We start from the raw sequence: 20,622 nt of genomic DNA, 5'->3' as shown, positions 1-20,622 counted from the left end.
AGTCAATATTGTGGGTAAGGTAACGAACCATTAAACCATGCCGCTAATTCCTGGGTAGTTTGACTAGGATCGGCTTCCACTATCTCTCTTAATTCATCGTTATTCACCTGTGTGGGCGGTCTTCCTCGTGGCTCGTTCTTTAAGTCGAAATTTCCATCACGAAAGCGTTTAAACCAAAATCGCACGGTGCGTTCATTAGTAGACCCCTCTCCAAACGCAGCATTGATATTGCGGGCTGTTTCTGCCGCGTTAGTTCCGCGTCGGAACTCGTATTCAAAAATCACTCGAATTTTCGCAGTATCCATCTTTCTTGTCTAAATTGAATAACAAAAACGATTGAAAGTCGATATTCAAATGTTTCAAATTTAAAAAAAAAATCACAGAAACCATTTGAAAAAAGTTTCATTCGAAAACCTCAAACCATGAAGATTCTATGAAAATTCAAAGAACCTATTGCAATAAAACGGCAATTTCATACTTTAACCCCAATATTAGACAACATCACATACGTTGCCTTGATCGCAAAGTAAGTAACTAAAGCAATTGTGTTACGGAAATCGGAAACAACGACGGCACCACAAACACCCAGACCCGAAAGAATAAGAAAAGTTAGTTTTCTACATTGACCTGACCAAGAATTGAACCCGGGACCTCAGAGATGGCGACACCATGAAAACCGATCTGCAGGCCACTCGAACACGGAGGTCGTAGTTGTGTTTCTAAAAGTACTTACATATTTCAATACTTTAGCTATTTAAAAATGTACTTGGAATGTTTAGAAAATAAGCAGTAAATACGCCTTGATGACGAAATGGGTATGTCCATACTAACAAAACGTTCATACTTTAATTAAACAAATCCCCTCAATTGCTAATTATACATCGAAAAAATAAAACAGGATAATGGGTTGGCCAAAAAGACCGTGCAGTTTTTGCCACTAGCTAGCTAGCTGTAAACAAAAAATATATATATTTTAATGTGATATTGTTAATAGACCTTAAAAATATCACATTTATTATCATAGGCGAAAAAGCTTTAAGTTTATAATTTACGAAAAACGGTGTTGTATTCCATCATGATAAACCCAATTTATACACATTTTTGCAAAGCGTTAATAATTGTTGCAATATACCATCTCACAAAGCCCTGTAGAGTTACTAGTTTCGGTCTTTATAAAATTTTTTGAATGGACATGACTTTGGTAACGAAGAGACCATCAAACAACATCTAACGCTCTATTTTATAAGTAAAGACGCAAATTTTTGTGAAAGAGAAATTCTAAAATTACCAGAAAGATAGAAAATATTGTAGTAGTGAATGATTTTCAAATGTTTTTTATTTATACTTTGATATCGCACGGACTTTATGGCCTTAATTCTGGTATATCTTTATATTATGTATAAGAAAGTTTTATCTACTTAAGTGTATTACTTCGTTTAGGTTAATATACTCTTGGAAATGAAACTATTTTCCTGAATCTAAACTCACCTTATTTTTTTCCTTTTCAATGTAAGCAACAAACCAACGTTTTGGGCTCTTTACAGGTACTTTACAGGTTGTACGTTGCCCACGGCTGCCTGAGATTGTACAGGCCTACCGTTTAACTAAGACGGTTTCTGAGCTAGCTGCGCGGTGCGGGAGGAATGATGGTTTACGTCTCAGTTATGTCGCGCTGCACACGGGATAATTTCAACAAGTTTTTTCTGACGATATTCAAAATAACAAGTTGATTGAAAAAAGTGTCTACCAAATCAGTCAATTATTGTTATGTGAATTGATGATAAAAAACTATCTAATTGATAAATGAAATGAATAAACAAGCGATTTGGCACTTTTTTGTACAACTGTTATTCCTCCCGCACCGCGCAGCTACCTCAGGAAACGGTAAGCGGTAGGCCTGTAATATAATATACTCTCTGAAAATAACATAATAACATTAAATCCAGGATTTTGCATGGCATCTATGTTTGTGAGATTTATTTAAAAATAAATGTAGTTTTTGTTTGATAATGCGTCAAGTCCGTCCCAGCTCCGTTCGCGGAATAGCTGAGTCGAGTAATGTGCGAGCGGCTCTCAAATGGATGGAAATTGTCATTTTTATTGATGCGCCCTTTTCAATTTTACATCGCCTTCGCCGAGGTGCTATGTCTATTAGGGGCCATATGTTCGAATAACGGCCCGAGGATGAGGTGTAAATCTTTTTATGGCGATCTATTCGCCGATGACTATAAATTTGGATTCCAAATGTTAAAAAGTAAAAAGAATAAGTTTCATCGAAACCAGCGTTCATTTCTTTATAATCAAAAGTTACGTACTGTAAGACTCAGACATATTAACTAAAAATAACGGACAACTCACGTATTTAAGTCGAATTTTTTCGTGTCACCGCCGCGGAATCTCATGATTAAGGACCACGAATTGGTTCGAAACACATCGAGCAAAAATTCGGTTTTTATTTAATGTTCAATGTATCATGTATCTAAGTATCCCGGATATAGAATGATCTAACTTTTATATATATTGCCTTATCGTACAAATCTCGTTCTCAGCTCGGCCTTGTGTCGTCCTTATAACACGATTTATAAATGCAATAGGATTGGTTTTGACGTTTTAAATAAGTTTTACTTGTTAACTCATTAATTTTATTGTTATTTTTATCTTTTAAAGTATTTAATTAGTTAACTGTTTGTCATATTTATGTAAATGAAAATGGAAGTGAAATACCTTGCTACCCCGCGAACCTTAAATTATAAAAAAATGGCTGGGCTTGCGTTGAATATTTTTTCATGCAATTTATGTTCCCACGGTCCCTCCACATAAAATCAATAAAATATATAACACAAACGCAATTAAACAATCGTAACCATTACGAACACGACCGCCAAAAACACACTCGACACGTGTTTTGCTTTTCATATTATCTACAAGGCATCATCAGGAGATGTTTGACTCTTCTACACTCAGCCTAAAAATGATCATTCTTCAACTATTTCACTAAGTTGGTGAAGTTGCAAAATAATGTAGGTACTTCCATTTTTATTAATATGGATTTCCACAAAGTAATCTCAGAATCTATAAAATATTTACGACAATCAACTATTAATTTATCATTATTAAACTGTTGTAGGTACTCTATATCTTGTACCTACACGTATTGAGTGATGTGAACACCTTTTAATCATCTTTAATTGTGTAAAAAAAGTAAGTAGTGTAAAAAAAAAAAAATAATAAAAATACATAAGAAGTGTTCTTACCAAATATTTTGTTTTTGTTTTTAAGTGTTTATGCATTATCTGTTGGTGTTCCATGTAAATAAATATCTCATACGAGCAGGACTCACGGGGCTATAATAAAATAGCGTCGAAATTGTTAATTGCTGCGCGCAATGATGAGCAAGAATAAAATTTATAACCCAATGGTTGTTGGAGTTGTTGTCAAACAACTCCCTAACATCCATTTGCTGTGCAAAAACTTTGTTTTTTTTTTAGTAACAACTAACAAATAGGCTTTATTTAATTTGTATATTTGATCTGTGGTGATGACAAAATGCGCACGGAAATCTGGTAAAAAAGTTTGTTCTCATACTTTGAGACACACCTCGAAACCTTGTTTGAAACAGAACGCAAACTTCGTGAGTTTCTCTTCTTCTGAATGCGTTATTAAAATTCTCAATCAATTTACGTGCATCAACATCCAATGTTAACAAACCGTCAAAATTCCCCATTAATAATAATTACAAAGTACTAAAAAAAATCGACCTCAACAGTCATTCATCCCTAGTTTGCCACCCTAAGAGGTGGAATATTTTCATTAATTTTAAATGGGACCACTACCGACGTACCCTCATCAAAATCGGTTTAAAAATCGGAAAACCGGAGTTATCGCGTAACATACATACTAAAAAAAGACATACAGTATAATTGAGAACCTATTCTTTTTTTAAGTCGGGTAAAAACGGAACCACATGTCGTTAAGACATATTGGTTTATTTTGTAATATCTAAGAATAGAAAAGTTACAGTTTCGATAGTCCAATGTCTGGCTGAGCGCGTTCTTTGGGCAACGAAGTGGATTCAATTCTCGACGTCAAGTCAGTTTAAATTGGCACGCAGATAGGTAGTATTTCTGTGAAAGGGTTTTTGTATTTGGTTTCAGTTTCGCCGCCGACGACCCCGTCCCATTACAGGCTTAGAGCAGCCTGTAAATCTTATGATGTATACATTTCTTGCTTTTTTAAGGCTTTGAAATGATGTTTGATTTTGCTAATGCTGTTGTCAATTGATATTGACGAATGTTTAGTCCCACCCACGACACCAAAACTTTATTTTTATTTCTCTCGTTTTATTGTTGTTTGACTTCGCAACCATTAAGACGACGGTTATGACATTCAATAAGTACAAGTACGACAGTGAACAACTTATAATTGTCCGCTCAAACTGTATAACACGTAGCAATAATTTTGCCACTAACATAGGAATTCATTTTTAGTAAGTAACTATAATTAATTTTCAAACACTTAATCAATCAAGCGTTATTTTATCAACAATCATCAATACGCAATCAGTGAATGTTAGCACCGGTTCATCATAGATAAGGAGAGGTCGCCTCTCACTTGAGACTGGTGAGTTCCCAGGTCGTGGAAGCTTGCAAATGTGCAACCTGTGCCCAAAAAAGTAAGCAGAGCTGACCCTGTCAACTATCGACCTATCTGAGGGACTTCCATACTCTGCAAGACTATGGAACGTGTACTTAATAACCGTTTCCTGTCGTACTTTGAAGACAACGACCTCCTCAGTGACCGCCAGTACGGATTCCGACCAGGGCGATCTATTGGGGATCTTTTTGTGTACGTCTCTCATCTATGGAGCGAGGCTAGAGAAAGACATGGCGAAGACCTTGCAGTGTCTTTAGACATTTTTAAAGCCTTGGACGGGGTCTGGCGCGCAAGCCTTTTAAGCAAGTTTCCCTCTTATGGGCTTCCCACTGACTTTTGCAACTGGATTTCGGATTTCTTGAGTGAACGTTCGAGTTCGGTGGTCTTAGAAGGCTATTCCTGAGGGTTCCGTACTGTCCGTAACGGGCGCGGGTAGGCTAAGAGGGCGGTAGGGAAAATTAGCGGAATCTGCTCGTGCGCCTGCCAGGACTGAGTCGCAATCGGTACTGCAGCAATGATTGTTGTCATTGAGATCATTTGCGATGCGAATCGAAGAAACACATCTTTTAGTACATTCTTTTTCATTTTGTACGTATGTTTGAAAAATGTCCACAATTTGCATACCTACTTCTTCATCGTTTTTAACTAGACTTATGCTCAGGCTCTTTGACTTTGTCGTGCCCCTGAGGCAAACACGGGCCGGGTATTGAGTATATAGCAAACATTGATCTTTGCTATATACTCAATAAACTGTCGCGAACGGCAGTACTGGAGTGCGAACTGATGGAACTACATATTCAACAAGTGCTTCATTGGTTTAACCATAATTGCTAGCTAAACTTACCGAGATTCTTTATACATTTGAGCACGTGGATTTATTGTCAATATTTTATTCTGAACTCTTCTTTTTATAACGTAATTCAAAAGCAACGACTATAAGTTACTTTGCTACTCCGTGAACCCACGTTCGTTCGTAAAGGGCTCGCGGGGTAGCAAAGTCATTTACTTTCGTTTTTATTAACATAGTTTTCCGCAAAGCAACGCCTGTACAACGTAATGAGTAACTTCAAGTTTGCACACAAGGATGACAAATTGTTAAAATGTATGATTTCGCGCAGTACAGTCGCGCTGGATTGCCAATTTTGGCTAACCGCATAATGTTTTCTCCAGTTGCCAGCAGAGAGAGGCGCGTATCTCTACAAGAAATGTCTCCGGTGTCGTCTCGCAACGGGGCAAGTTGTAGTAACGAAATTTAAAAACAATCCCCAGCGAGGGCGGAGTGGGGTGGAGCGAACCCAGCGGCAATTTATCTCGCGACGAGATTGTTCCGAGCCGGAGCCTGCGACGACAGAGCTGCCTCGCAATCCGTTAACAGCATTTATGTTGAGTGTATACAGAGTGTTGTAAACCCATTCCCGTTTTTCTTCTCAACAGTTGATCCAGATGATGATAAAAATCGGTTCTTACTACTCAAAGTACATTAAGAGAGAAAAGCGAGAATTGTGAATTGGAAAATAGCAAAATCAACCATTAAAATAATTGCCCCTTATAATAAAATTTAGGCGCTATATGTAAAAATGAATCTTCATGCCTTAACAGCTACCCTTAGAGGTGGATGATTTTCTTCAACATTTGATCACTATGGAGGTACCCTCTTTCCATCAAAAAAATAATCATTTAAATCTGTTCATAAATACCGGAGTTATCGCGTAACATACATACAAAAAAAAAAAGAAAAAAAGAACATACTGTCGAATTGAGCACCTCCTCCTTTTTTTGAAGTCGGTTAATAAAATAAATTACATTAAACAAAAATGAAATTTATTATTTAAATATTAAAAACAAACAGACTCAACTAAATAATAATAATAGTAAATAATAGAAAACTGATCTGATACTTTAACTAGGTCTTTCTGCAAACTGTGCCAGTACCGGGAAATACCGACTCTCGCATATAAAAAAATCAAAATTAATCTTTTAGGCCTTGGGAGAGGCGACAGTCTAAAATAGATATAATAATAATAATAATAAATTTTAATCACCACTGTCCACTAGTGCTATTTTTTATTTATTTATATTATTTATTATTCTTATACAGGTACTTAAAACAGTTTGAGATATATATAAAATTCAAAATCATAATCCAATATTATTACGTGCACACGACAAGTCCGTTTACAATATTTATTTAAATGAGTGATTTTGTATAAAACATTTCTAAAACATAAAGTTATAATATTTATTGACGAATAAGTAAGTTAATACATACTGACCATGCCTGAGTTATAATAAACGAGGACGGATCTTGTATTTCCTCTGTCTACACTACTGTTGGGTAATTTTTCGAAAAATTTCAAATAGTGGTCATTTATCCGGAAAAGTTCCCGAATAATTGAAAAAATATTATTTGGAAGGCTCATATTATGTTCAACGTTTAAAAATATCATTTCAAGTTTTATTTAGCGTGAATTATAAAATAAACTTGTTTATCTAAAAGCCACATCATAGAAAAACGAGATTAAAATTATTTGACGACAGCGAAAAAACCTCCAACACCCACACCACCAGCATTTGTTGTTGGCTCCATAATTTTCGTTCAGTAACTTCAACTTTTTCCATTCTGAGTTGCCAAATCATTCAACAAACGCATTCTAGATTTGGAATTGTATAACGATGTATTTATATTTGCACACATGTAGAGAGAAAGTTCGGTAGGAATGGAGAATCTTTGCACAGTTTTGACATTAGTGTAATCGAATCGAGGGAAGAATTTACTAACTGTTGTCTGCGACGGAGCTCCAGCTGTTGAAGCCTAGTCTCAAGGATCTCTTGTATTCTTTCGATGTTACAATAAATAATAAGAGGGCCTATGCTCAGTACCAAACAGTACAGCGTACAGCGTAGTCAAAATGAATGTATGTCGAAACAAATCACATTCTATGAATAAAAGTGAAATTATAATGTATAAATAAAATGCTTGTTAAATTTGCGTCCCCGTGCTGCGCGCCACTCGAAAATCGTCATTGAGGGAGAGTCATTGCAGGCCGTCTGATATTATTTCATTACCAAATAAGGTATAATGGACGGTGGCACTAAATGGTAGCTAAAGTGTGTTTTAACTTAAGGGGAGTTCGTGTTACATTTACGAGACTAGATTTTAGCACACAGTGTATTTGGCAGATTTTCCTCTCCAAGTACATCCTTCTAAAGTAAATTTCATAAATATAATATTCTGTTCTGTTGTACGTAACGACGGCGCATAATGAACTTCTCTCTCACACATGCACAAAGGCGTGCATTTCTAAGAAGCACCTCAAGGCCATTGTGTGTTCCAGGATTTGCAGCGTAAAGCTGGAGCGGGTCGGAAATTAGGTGCAGTATTTACTGAGCTGTTTATCTTTGCCAGGGTTTAACGGTCTCCCAGGATGTGGATGGCCCCGCTGCAAACGTTTGTGTTGACTTCGGACATTTATTTAGTAGAAATCAGAATGGGGGACTTTGAAATGCTTTTTAACTACGGGTCCAAACCAGGACGATTGAGTTATGTTGTCCTTTGCAAACGAAACATCGGAGACAATCTTTCTGAAGCGGCGATTTTTCTTGACGTAAGATTTGATATTTCCCGGACGGTTGTTTTTAATATGTTATGAACCTTTGCTCGTTCGTGGCCGTGGAGCATATAAATAATACTGTAACACGAGCGTAATAGTTAACTTTATTTGAATATCAAGATTTTATTACCTCTTTAATTTAAAACATTTGCCTACTTTAATAATAGGGGTTTAAATATGAAATTGCCGATTTATTTTACTGGCCACTTTAAATTAAAATTAAACCTGTATGGTGTCCGATTTCAGAGTGAAACGTTTTTCACACGAAAAGTAAAACATGCTTAACTTAAAAAACATGATATTTGATTGTTCGACTTTCAATTGTTTTTACATTCAGCTTTTAACGTGAAGACAGATCAGCGAAAATCTGAGTACCTAATTTTCGAATACGAATTTCCACATGGAGTTAACGTAGCAGAAACTGTCAATGCTGTATTTGGAGAGGATACGGCATACGCAAGTACGGCAAACGCCGGCAATACGGCAAATTACGACTTGAAGAAAGAACCACGAGGAAGACCAGTCACAAATGTAACTAACGTTGAATTGAAGGTAATGATGGAAGCCGATCCGTATCAAACTACCACGAAACGTCATGGTTTAATGTTAGCATACCCACAATATGACATATGGCGTTTGAATAATGACGACGGAACTCGCAGCAAAACAGCTTCACCGTTATTGCTCTATGATAACGCAACACCTCACACTGCTTGAGAAACAGTTTTACTACTACAAGACCTGCAGATATAAATTATCCATCATCCTACATATTCGTCGGACCTCGCCCCGACCGACTACCATTTTTTCCCGCAATTTAATTTTTTTTTGTATGGAAATAAAATTCCCAGGAAGCAGTACAAAAATCCCTTCACACAGCTGCGGAGTCCAGGTCTCCAGACTTCTATCGCAAAGGTTTAAATGACCTTCCGATTACATGGCAGAAATGTATAGACAACAAGGGAAAAAACTTTGATTAAACAAATATATTTAATCTTAAAAAAAATTGTTTTAATTTTTCAACGGCGAAACGGCAATTTCATACTTTAACCCCTAATATTACAATTTATTTGAATGAATGAATGAATGATATACTCATAATTACACATTAAAAATTACAGCGACAACACAAAACAGTAATGCAAGTATCACAGAGTAAGCAATGCAATGTACAACGGGTGGCCTTATTGCTAAGTAGCAATTTCATTTAGGCAACCTTAGGATAGAAATTTAAGAATTGGAAATTTTATTGGTATTATCGTGTTATCAAACGTTTATTTGTTGTTGCTAAAGTAGCTAGTTCGAAAATTGGTCATAAATTTCGAATACGTCCTAAAATATGTGTAGCATACATTCGTATGTACATATAATTTATCAATCCCTGCGGACTCGCAATTTGCTGCACTACCCAACAGCAGCTGCTAGTTGGTAAAAAACGTTTAAAGATGCTATAAACGCGCAGGCACAGCGGAGCAGGCAGTGAGAATGCGAAATATTTCTTCGCCCCATTAAAATGTAGTTTCCGCAGTTCACACTACGTGCACTAGCACACAACGAGTGCACAGGAAGTGCGTCGAACGGAAGCCGGTAACGCTTCCGCGTTTCCCGTGTTTCCGCAACATGGCGGGCGGGGGGGAGATGCGGTGGAGGGGCGCATTCAGCCAAGAGACGCCGCAGCGGGCGGACGTGTTATGGTTGAAATGAGGAAACTTGCTAGACTTATTTATTGCGCACAGGGTTGGAAAGGCCACAATATAAACAAGTATTTTCTGCCTGGATGCATTGTGATGTTTCTGTTTCAGTTAGGTACTATTCCCTAGTTTAACTCGGGTAGCTTGGTAAACGTGTACCACGCGATATGCACACGTTTACACAAAAGACAACGTTTCATGGGTTCACACGTAATTCACGAGACGTGCTTTGGTTGATATCAGCTTAAAACTTAAATAATTCCTGCATTGATTCAGGTCGACAAGTGAATGTTCACATTTTAACCGACTCTCGTGGATTTCCCACTGACCAGTTAGAGTATTGCTCTTAGTGCCGTTGTTAATTCTGTATGTAACTAAATACAACGTGTCATGACACCTCACTCTTGTTACTTAACATAAACTGCGCTAGTTTACAAGTACAGTCAAATATACAAGATTTAGATATAGAAGACTTTCTCGACCTTTTGGTACTGAGCACAAAAATGTGGAGAAAATTATTAAACAAACTTAATCTTTAACCGGTGAGCCGTAAAATTTATTTTGGTTTGGTTTGGTTTAAAAATAAAATATTGTTTAGCTATGACTATATAATATTGTTTTTTTTGTTTTTAACGTCTATCCAGACGTTGTAAGGAACGTCCAAGTCTTGATCATACAGAACAATAATTTTTAATTTTAATAATTACGTTAAGTGCGGCATACATCGATATATTTTTTTGTCGGCAATTTCAATAGGTTCGAATTTTTCAGCAACATTCCGCAGAGTTGGTAACTAATTTCCTGTTTGACATGTAATTAAGTGAAAAACGTACGAGTGTACTGTCTCAATCGATTAGGCAAATTGGAGAGCCAGCCACCAGCACGTGCATTATCTTGATTACGCAAACACCGTGATTGTCGTCGTTGCGTGTAACATTCGTCAGGCGTGTTCTTTAAAAAATGAACATAAAAGATTCAGTTGTTTTTAATTACCTTAATAAAATGCATCGTAGTTACCAAAATTGCCGAGTTAAAGACAATCTAAGATAGAACCAGTAAAAAACGTGACATAATTCGTCTTAACCTTTGGGGTAGGTATCGTTGTATGGGGAGCGACACTCTGGCTACAGTCCAGCTAATAATTATTATCAGCTAAATACAAGCTGAAAAGCAATAAAATTCGCCGTTAATTGTTTTAAAAGACCATAAAGAAGATTTCAATAGTGATAGCGCGCAAACCGCCGCGTAATGACTCTCCGTAATTAGAATCCCCATCGGACGCGATACTATCACCGCAAGTAATGGAAATTGAATCATCCCTTATAATCAGTCTAGTAGTACTTAGCGGAGAGTTTACCCTTGCTGCTACCGCTTTAACCGACGGCTTGGGCGCGCTTTGGTGCGCAGCTTATAACCTAGTTTTAAATGATTGTATGACTGTTGCTATTATTTAAGTGTTTCTATTACACAACTCACCATAAAGTTTGGTGATACTCTTATTCCGTTTATAAATTGGGTTTCCTTTTGAGAAGCACGCTGAGAGTAGCAGTTTCTTTAAACACTGTAAAAAATTCGACTTTTTATATTCATAGCGCAACTACGACTCTATTGTACAATTCTTTTCCCCATCTTAACCATTGCAGCAAATTTAATTTTTGTTCTCCTAATTAATAATTTAATCTCCTAAAATAGAGAATGAACAACTCATTTAAATATTGATCACTTTCCTTTACCACGGGAAAGGCGCTACATGTCGATGTACAGGACTTTCTAGTTCGACTCTAATGGCTTCATTTATATTTGAAGTATACATACCACAGCCTATTCTACTTAAATTATTTAGTTGAAAATTGTAAGGACATACATTTTTTTCTGAATAAATTGTTACTATTGTGTAGGTAGTATATGTGGCCCTTAATTTTACAAGAAATCCAATAAAGCTGCCCCATATTTTGTTACGCAGTACTTACTTAAGTGATCCCATATTCACAAAAATAAAACTCTCCTATGCGCAACACGCTAATTCAAGCAATTCTTAAAGTACGCTTATTTTGTTCATGATTTGTTAAAGAAGAAGTGGTCAATGTATAAGACAATGCGTGTACATGAACGTGATATTGGAGTATGCGGTAGGAGCAATAATATTTCGTTATTACCTGCCAACCGCGGCTGTTTCATTTCCCTTCTGTACAATCGATATGCACTGCTTCATAAATTTGGATGACCTGCCTTTGCCTGTTGGAGAGGCAGAGTGTCAGTGTCTTCCTACGTTTGAAGCAATGCTTATAGTGGCTATTTGCTAAACGATCCCGTGATGCCGGGTTTCATTTTGTTGGTGCATGTTCAGGCACTTAGTTATCTGTCCCCCAGTCCCTCTTGGCGTATGCTGTAAATGTTTTTGTATTCATTAATTTGTTTCTTTGTCTTATTATTATTAGCATTTTAGTGCTTATTGTAAGTAAATGTTGTGTTATATTTTGCTTTTTCCTGATTATTGTACTGTACATTTGTAGTCTTTTTGACATATAAAAGAAACAAAATATTGCTTATCGAAATTTAATATTTTCCCTTTTGGCGATTAATTGATAGATATTCTAAATAAGGTAGCAGCAGTATTGCGAAAGTACTACCACTTTAACTATTTCCGATGTACTGGTGAAACTAGAGAACATGGGATTCGTCAACTTTATGTCTCGGGTGGCGGGCGCAGCCGCGATGCTCTTCACATCTTTGCGATTTAAAGCTTCATGTAGCTGCAATTATCACGGATAGGCGTGTCGTTATCGTCTCACCACTTGACATCTTAAAAAAGTAATTGAACATTTATGTGTCTTCAAGTTTTGATAAGGATTAAGTTCGCATCGCAAAGTAGTTTCATAACATAGTATTTTTGTTCTCGAAGTGAGTTTGCGAAAGTGTTTGCCCTAATATTGCAAACACTGCCTATAAGGTGTAGGCGGATGGCATCCGGCGGCGCGTCGACGCGCGTAAAGCGCTCCCGCGGGAAATACGCGGTAAATATCGTTCGTCTCCCAAGACATGCTTCCACACATTTGTATCATGAGTAGTACTCTACTAGAATATTCTGGCGACCATTCTTTTGTTGCCTTCAATGATGTAGGTTATCACCGTTCAACGCTTCCATCACTTCTGATTCTCACTAATTGAGGAAAGTAATTGTTAAACTGCGTATTGACCTTTTTTCCTGTATCTATGGAATTGACTCAATCTATTCATGTACACAAAGAGATGCTCTGCAATCAAAGACAACCTCTGAATCCAACTTCAAAAATACACTTCGATTCTATGGCCGTTGACTAAAGTGGTTCTAGCGTAACAAAATGCCAAGGTCTAAAATAAGCAATAGAGTTAACTGTGTATTTTAACTTTTGTAAGTGTGATAACAATAATGTGGGGGTGACAACCATACCAATTACCTGGTATCAAACTAGGGAATTCTCTGTGTCGCGAGTATTAGAGCAACGGAATTAACTGCGAAGCTCTTCCCTCAGCGCTCAAAACAGAACCAATTTTGAAAAGAAAATATTCGATTCGACATTTATTTCTCTTGCGAGTTTGGGTGTAATTTGTGGTTGTCTATGTGTGTGTCCATGGCACCCGCGACACAGGGTTTCCCTAGTCCCAAATTGGTCCTGCTGGGTATCGAACGCGGGAAAGTTTGCAGAATGCAAACTTTGTAGCCGTTGCATGTGAAAGTTTGATTTTCAATCTCACTCTCCAATGTTGCTAACTAAGCTCTGATAATGTTGTTGCGCTCCTAAAGTCATAATATTGCGGTTTTTACGCCCGTTGTTTACGACACACAGTGCGGTGACTTTAAGAATCTAATACGTTTACAACTACCCTCAACTATGTTTCTAACTACCTCTAACGGGGCGGCGAGGTTTAAACTTTAAACTACAACGAATAACTTATCCACACGAGGTTAGCTTGGGTTTAGTAAAGAGGTATTACCTGTTAATACCATTTCATTGAAAATTATCAAAGAAACCGGTAAATATATTAAACCATAACGCAAAGTTTGAACGTTTCGCATTAATTTTGTTTCTTGTGTTCCGCTCCGTGACGGGCCATGCCAATTGGCAGTACAACAGCGATAGGCCCTCAGACGCCGTGTCATAGACCATTTTGACGTGCCTTATTTAATTTGTTTCTTTGTTGTGACAATTGCTGTTTTTAATTTTTATTGTGTTATTCTATTATTGTGTTATTTGATGTAATAGTTTATGATATAAATAAGTAAAGACGATTTTTTACTAGGGCACACGCAACGTAAGTTGGTTGATAATTCGTGAAATAAAAACATTTATTACGACATCAATAATTAAGTATATGCTGACGGGACTAATGATATGTATCAAGAATTAACATATAATTTTTATTTATTACTTATTTTATTTAATTTCTCCCTATATAAACGAAATTTTCAAATATAATTCCATAAGACGACGCGCATGTGTCACGCGAGTCATAGTATCTTAATTGTTACACATTTGTGGAACACGTTGTTGGTTCATATTTATTTGATCTTGCTTGTTCAATGTTTGTTATTTATTTAGTATGTAACTTTTAATAATAATAATAATAACGCACACACTCAACATAGCCCCGCACTAGGGAAACCCTGTGTCGCGGGTGCCATGGACACACACATAGACAACCACAAATTACACCCAAACTCACGAGAGAAATAATTGTAGGCCATACAAATATTTCTCCCGGCCCGGGAATCGAACCTGGGACCTCTGCGTGGCAGTCCGGTACGGTAACCGTTCGGCCACGGAGGCAGTTAACTGTTTGTGTTTTTCTGATAAATAAATAAAATTAAAAATAAAATAAAGGCAGATGAAATTACCCACGTATAGCTCCTACAACATGCCCATCTACTCCAAAGTTACAATTCTGAAGTCTTTGTTTTTAAAGGAAACTGCAGCAAATAAAGGACAACGTTAGTTCGCAGCTTGTTAGCGGGAAGAAGCCGGCAGTTTACAGGCCATTAGGCGCACTTAAGCGCGGGTCAGTTGCCGGCTGCCGGCTGCCGCCACCCAACACCTCCTCACAACGCGGTTGATGCAACGCAACAAGCACTGCTATTCAATACTGTAGAATGTAAAACGAACAGAATATCTTTCACACTTTTGGTGCAGAAAATTACCTAGTTTCAGTCCCTTGCCGCGCGGTAGGGTATCGGACGACGCCAAAGGACAATAATTTATGATCGTCACCAATATATTATTATATGTATATAAAAATGATTTTATATTATACTATACATATCATTAACATAATAAATAATTCATATAAATTATATTACTATAACAGTAGACAAATAAAAAAACTTTACAAAGTGTCATACGTGGTTACGTCCAGTAAAAAGAAAATTACAATTTCTTTAAAAGAAATTCATGTTTGCACAATTCATTATCCATTAAAAGGAAATGCGATCTACTAGCGTGGTCCTCGTATTTTTGTTATAGATGTCTAAAATACACAGTTAAAATTATGGGAAATGGGCGAAGACTTCTACGTACAATAAATATCATGTGTAATGAACTGTATGTGTTTCATTTAAGGAAACAGAGTAAGAATGTATTTGGATAATGTTTTCAAGTCACGGAGCAAAACTATAGGTAATACGTTTCCCCGTTAGAGCGCCACTGTTATTGCTCATAAAAACTGGCTTTATAGGATGAGTGGGTGACGGGGAGGGGCGGTCAGTCACTCTCTGTGCTCCTCTCGCAGGGACGGTACATTATGTCAACGAACAACGGGAAACGCCAATAAAATTTGACGTCCGACTGTAAAGACAAACTGCGCGGCTAATATAATGGGAATTAGTAAAAAACTGCTTTTTACTATTTCCCTTTCGTTTTGGGAACGTTTGTGTTTACCTTCCCCCGTTGTACGTTAATTTATATTACGTTTAAACAGTGTTACTTAGTAGCACGAGAGCATTTTAATCAATATGTGTGTCAATCATGCGCTACAAATGAACAATGAAACTTTTGAGCGTGCTAGCGAAACTCAGGCCAATTGATTTCCGAACACATTACTTGCGCTGCAGGTGGACACCTTTGTTTGGATTGAGCACGCTTCTCGTTATCATTAGTTCACCGAACTCTCAAATTTATATTAAAAAGTCGATCACAAGTGCCGAATTTGAATTTTGATCAAAGAGGATAGAAAGTGGTGCAAAATGATTACAAATTTTATTATACCTCTATTAAATACAATGCTTTTTCGGTAAGTACCTATGTTTATAAATACGGGCAGTTTGCTAAGTCAAAAGAAATCTGAAATTGTAATGAGCATATTGTTTAAGCGTAATAAAGCGTGGCATCATCTGAACTGTACATACGTACCTTTATCGTCAGTAAGAGCTATTATTGGGACTTAAGACGTTTGGCTACCAATGTGGGACTCGTGTTTCCTCATAATACCGAGTTCTTTTGTAATGATTGCATTACCGTAGCTCATAACGTACACGAACACATGATCTCGTATTCTGCAAATGTCGTGTTATCAAGAACAATGAAACAAAATCCCTCGAGAGACCACTCCTTAATTCAATAAGGTTCACTGAAGGAGTATCCCTGAGATGGTCGGTATTTACGTTAACACGGTGCCGTTCCTCGGCTCGTTAGTCTCGCCATCCGCGCGCCGCGCCCGCGCCCCCGACCGCGCCCCTGCCCGCGCCCCTTCGCCCGAAGCGCCATCTTTTATTCAGCAGACCGATGAATGAATGCGAACGAATGAACTGCCTCAGATTGACGAGCTTCAATCCTGCGTGAGCTATGAGCTCCTGTACTATTAAAACTCGAATCGATTCGTATTGTCAATTATTAATTATTTCTAATTCATTATGGCGACAAAGTCAATTAACGACAAAATCGACACCATATTATGTTTGAACTGCCTCCGTGGCCGAACGGTTACCATACCGGACTGCCACGCAGAGGTCCCCGGGTTCGATTCCCGGGCCGGGAGAAATATTTGTATGGCCTACATTTATTTCTCTCGTGAGTTTGGGTGTAATTTGTGGTTGTCTATGTGTGTGTCCATGGCACCCGCGACACAGGGTTTCCCTAGTGCGGGGCTATGTTGAGTGTGTGCGTTATTATTATTATTATTTATTTATTTAGTATATATAAATGGTGTTGATTTTGTGTGTAAAAATTTTCTGTCTAATGACAGATCTAAAATTACTGTTGTCCATTGTAAACTAATACAGATCTGCCATTTTCGTGGAAAATTGGCAGTCACGGTAGCTGTCGTTGTACTAATTTATTGGTTTACTTGTTTACTTACTATGATTTGAATCGAGTTTTAATAGTACCGAAGTATCTTGTACAACCCTCATTTTCTTTACATTATACTAAAACCCTCTTGCAACAAATGCTGGCGATTGATTCACATCCAGCCGTTCACGGCGAGTAGATGGTTTCATCCCGATCTAGTCTCAACGACCCTGTTGACGTTGTACTGTCTCAGGGAGCTACGCGATTTTCCGAGACATTTATTTTATGATGCGAATAAATCTGGATCCTAACTTCTGAGGCAATAATATTGTAACGACTTACTATTTTTTCAAGGCACTTGTTACATTTGAGAGTTTTTGTGTAAATTGATCCATAACCTGAAATTCGTTATTTATAGCTTCAGGCTGAAACAAAGTAGAACTATTTTTTAATTATTTTTTTATTCTATAACGCATTCAACTTCGTTATTTGATGTTCGTAGAATCTGGGACCTATTACGAGCGGGCTTGATGTTGTGAGTTCGGTACAGTGCAGTGGGAACGGATTATAGTTTTCCCGCGTTTCCCAACGCTCGGTCTCCGCCTGTATGTTTTTACTGAAACTAAATTTATATAATTGTAATTAAATAGAGCGTAAAAGATTAGGTTTTACTGCTATCTGAAATTAATAACATGCATATGCATGGTGTCATGTATAGTTCTTATTAGGGCGTCCGAAGGGACGCTATAATGTTACACGTATAACGTGACGTTACGTATTTGACAACTTTACTGTTTCTCTTACGTAGAACCAAACATCGCATTGCTAAGTGCGCGAGTACAATTTATGGGCTTTTAAAATATACCATCTCAGCGGAGAATTGGAAAAGCCGAAAGCGGCTGTCGGTGACTGGCAGGTTGCAATTGCAATATAAATCAATCCGCGTTCTGTTCCAAATTGAAATTGGCGGGTGTGCGGAACGACAGCGCAAGATTGTTGCTGCGTTTCACGTTGGTCGTCATACCGCGTCAGCGCGCGCTTCGCCTTTTCACGCCACGTACGCTCTTCGTTGCTTGTTGGTTGCAATGGACGTGACTTCTTTCATCGCAACAGGCAAAGGAGAAGCGTCCGTTCTTCCACTCGATTAGATACCGGTCGTTTGTTTTTACGTCTATCCTTTTTCCGGAGGTGTAAATAAACTCAGGAAATCTTTTGACGCGTTCCGGTAACTCGATACCGTCAACTTGTTTCCAGCAAAAATATCCATTTCCTCTTATTTATAGATAGCAAAAAAATAAAGTGGTCAACAGTTTATCTCTGCGGCGAAAGCAATTTGTCGTCTCTTTGTGAAATTGGAGAGGTTTGCGATACTCTATACCTTTGTGGAGGAGTGTACGCAGCCTCAAAGAAACGCGCTTAAGGACACTTTGTTGTTTGTAAAAATATTAAAGCAATTATTTCTTTACGATCTCTTGAGAAATTGTGAATTTGGTAGCAAATAGAATTTTTATAATTCCTATAGCAAACAGCGAAAAGTATTCAAGATAATGGATTTTTAATGAAGTGCCACCTCAAACATTACAAAATGCTTCAAAATAATTGGATTTTAAATCGTGATGACGTTATGGACTGAATTGAAAAGATATTTTTTTCCATTTGTTTCAATTGATGTCATTATCATTACCCGCCGAGGATTCTTCTCGCCTCAAAGGGAATGCCGATTTAATATTCAATTAAAAGTTATTTGTTTGTTGGGCGCACGTCGAGTGCTTACCTACTCATTTGCACTGATTGCATCTCGCTGTTGCTAACGTCGAACGCAATACATTATTCAATAGTAATAATTTTTTGGGATTTTCGATTCAGGAACATGTTAAAAAAATATTTGCGTCGTAAATAATTTACGTGTTCTAATTGATGACTTAATGAATTCTGCATTTTTTGAGCCAAGAACATTAATCAATATTGAAATTCCATTCTATTGTTCATTACATTGTGAATTCCGTTTTACATAATTATTTGATAATGCTACAGACACGATAATAATAATGAAAAGAAGGAACCGCTTTTCAATTTCATTTTCGAACAGTTTTCTCTATTTTTATACATATCTATTTATTTTTCAGATTGGGTATGCACTTCAATGTTTCTTCTACCTAACTTTGAATTACTTTTACAGTTCAATAAACTCTTTTTTTAATATTTAAAACAAAAAATAAGAGCGCATTTGACCTCCATCTCGTCTGATGGAAAGTGATGATGAGGTCTACGATGTAGCATGCACACCTAAATAATGCCTATTCACTCTCACCTCGAAAAGGTCCAAGTTATAGCGTTCGGGGAACAAGTGAGCAGGTGGGGAATTCCACTCTCTAGCCGCTCATCATATAAATGTGGAAGCGAAATGCTTCGTGCGAATCCTGGGAATATCCACAACATAGGGGTGGAATACCAGCCCACGTCTCGTCCCCCGATGAGGAAAAGGGGAACGCGGAATCAAATTACGCAATCCATCGCACTCTCTCCGTGATATATCCTGTAGTATACCGACAAGCAGGCAACTTTATCTCTTGGCACGCTTGTCGATTAAATCCAAGAGGGCAGTGGCAGTTTAGCAGAGCCATCCTAGGTGGGAGCAGTACTCCATACACGACCGCACTTGTGCTTGGTACAGCTGAAGCAATTGTCCCGGTGTGAAATAACGCCTTCCTGGCTGCATTTTTGGCCATCGATTCAATGTATCTGCCGAAGTTCAGATTGGACGAAAGGTCCATTGCAAGTAACTGGAGACGGTCGGCTATCGGTATGGATATATCACGAAAAGTCAGAGTCAGCTCAAAGGGATTCCGTTTTGTGGAGAATAGACACGCCTGCGTTTTGGTAGCATTAAAAGAGTGAGGCAAAAAAACTCGCTGAGCCACGAGCCATCCGGCCTCAGAAGAGGTGGTAAAGAAGGGAGGCTAAAGTTTGATTCGACCGCTTTGGCAAGGGACCAAAAAGACTTACTGCCTGCTAGAAAAGAGGCAAGTTTGTACCTATGCGGCGCACATGGTCTAACTTTGCCCTGCGTAACACTCTTTTGTACTTCTCTACTTCTTCTTATTAAAAGCTTTCTTCAGATTCCGAGTACTCGGAGCTTTGCGCAGTCGAGCATCTTCCCAAACTTGGTTCGCCGACTGTTTTTGTGCTTCAGCACGGCTACAGTCAGCGTTAAACCAAGGACGAGCTTATAAGAGACGACTATATAAGATTTTGATGAGATGTTCATAGATATTGAAACTAATGTCTTTTACTGCGGAGCCCTATATATGTATAGGTTCCGCAGTAACCGTACCCGTACGTAACCGTAGTTTTTCCGTTATTTTGCTTCGAAGTAGTTAGTCTTTAACTATCGTAATTGTATGTATC

At 37.7% G+C, this 20,622-nt stretch overlaps 1 protein-coding gene across 4 annotated transcripts in view; it reads left to right on the top strand.

Moving 5' to 3' along the window:
• The window catches only part of LOC113236185 (low-density lipoprotein receptor-related protein 2), a 234,914-nt gene that overhangs the window by 180,036 nt on the left and 34,256 nt on the right, over window positions 1–20,622 (top strand). The window lies entirely within an intron of this gene.

The sequence above is a fragment of the Hyposmocoma kahamanoa genome, unplaced genomic scaffold (assembly GCF_003589595.1).
Source record: "Hyposmocoma kahamanoa isolate Upper Pololo Valley unplaced genomic scaffold, ASM358959v1 89, whole genome shotgun sequence".
In the NCBI taxonomy this organism is placed as follows: domain Eukaryota; kingdom Metazoa; phylum Arthropoda; class Insecta; order Lepidoptera; family Cosmopterigidae; genus Hyposmocoma; species Hyposmocoma kahamanoa.
The sequence above is the reverse complement of the archived record's forward strand: the minus strand, read 5'-3'. Positions and strand labels throughout refer to the sequence as shown.